Source organism: Nerophis lumbriciformis, linkage group LG09 (genome assembly GCF_033978685.3).
Source record: "Nerophis lumbriciformis linkage group LG09, RoL_Nlum_v2.1, whole genome shotgun sequence".
Classification (NCBI taxonomy): domain Eukaryota; kingdom Metazoa; phylum Chordata; class Actinopteri; order Syngnathiformes; family Syngnathidae; genus Nerophis; species Nerophis lumbriciformis.
This window is the reverse complement of record NC_084556.2, coordinates 36,629,623-36,631,371: the sequence shown is the minus strand read 5'-3', so window position 1 is coordinate 36,631,371 and position 1,749 is coordinate 36,629,623.

Sequence of the window (1,749 nt, the reverse complement as noted above, 5' to 3'; positions counted from 1 at the left end):
CCGAAGATGGCACTCCACCCTTTTCCGGGCGAGAACCATGGACTAGGACTTGGAGGTGCTGATTTTCATCCCAGTCGCTTCACACTCGGCTGCGAACCGATCCAGTGAGAGCTGAAGATCCTGGCCAGAGGAAGCCATCAGGACCACATCATCTGCAAAAAGCAGAGACCTAATCCTGCAGCCACCAAACCGGATCCCCTCAACGCCTTGACTGCACCTAGACATTCTGTCCATAAAAATTATGAACAGAATCGTTGACAAAGGGCAGCCTTGGCGGAGTCCAACCCTCACTGGAAACGTGTCTGACTTGCTGCCGGTAATGCGGACCAAGCTCTGACACTGATCGTACAGAGAGCGGACCGCCACAATCAGACAGTCCGATACCCCATACTCTCTGAGCACACTCCACAGGACTTCCCGAGGGACACGGTCGAATGCCTTCTCCAAGTCCACAAAACACATGTAGACTGGTTGGGCAAACTCCCATGCACCCTCAAGGACCCTGCCGAGAGTATAGAGCTGGTCCACAGTTCCACGACCAGGATGAAAACCACACTGTTCCTCCTGAATCCGAGGTTCGACTATCCGGCGTAGCCTCCTCTCCAGTACACCTGAATAGACCTTACCGGGAAGGCTGAGGAGTGTGATCCCACGATAGTTGGAACACACCCTCCAGTTCCCCTTCTTAAAGAGAGGAACCACCACACCGATCTGCCAATCCAGAGATACCGCCCCCGATGTCCACGCGATGCTGCAGAGTCTTGTCAACCAAGACAGCCCCACAGCATCCAGAGCCTTAAGGAACTCCGGGCGGATCTCATCCACCACCGGGGCCTTGCCACCGAGGAGCTTTTTAACTACCTCAGCAACCTCAGCCCCAGAGAGTCCACCACAGATTTCTCAGGCACTGCTTCTTCATAGGAAGACGTGTTGGTGGGATTGAGTAGGTCTTCGAAGTATTCCCTCCACCGATCCACAAGATCCGCAGTCGAGGTCAGCAGAACACCATCCTCACCATACACGGTGTTGATAGTGCACTGCTTCCCCTTCGTGAGGCGGCGGATGGTCTTGATACATTTTTTTTTACTTAGACTTAGACAAACTTTACTGATCCACAAGGGAAATTGTTCCACACAGTAGCTCAGTTTCAAAGCATGGAAACAGTAAGGATAGAAAGGATAATGCAGGTATTAAGTAGACTAAAAATGTACCATAGTAGCAATATAAAATATAACATATATGTAATATTTACATATTACATATACAGTATATAATATATGCTGATATGTTATATTATTATATTATATTATATTTTTTCTTTAATATATACAATACATAACAAATCCCAATTACAGCTGCAGCAAAAAAAAGAAAGAAAAAGGGCAGTATAAAATAGAGAGTAGATCCAGCAGAAAATAAACATTATAAACAAAGGGAGGTAGCGAACGTAGAAGCGGTCAGGTAATCTTCTACAGCTGGATGGAGTGCAGAATGAAGGAGTTCCTTTTAAAATGTTGCAGGTTAGCATAAATAAATGAAAAATATAAGTAAATAAAATGTAAAATAAATAAATATAAACACATTTATATTTTCTTATTTGTGTTCAATGTAATTTACAAATTGCAACAGTTTTTTAAAATGTGTTTTTAATTGTAAACCTTTTCTGACAACGACACTTCTGGTCAGCAGGTGGCGGTAGTTGGCCCACGTGCACAGCTGTTCACCGAATAAAACAAAGAAGAAGCAACA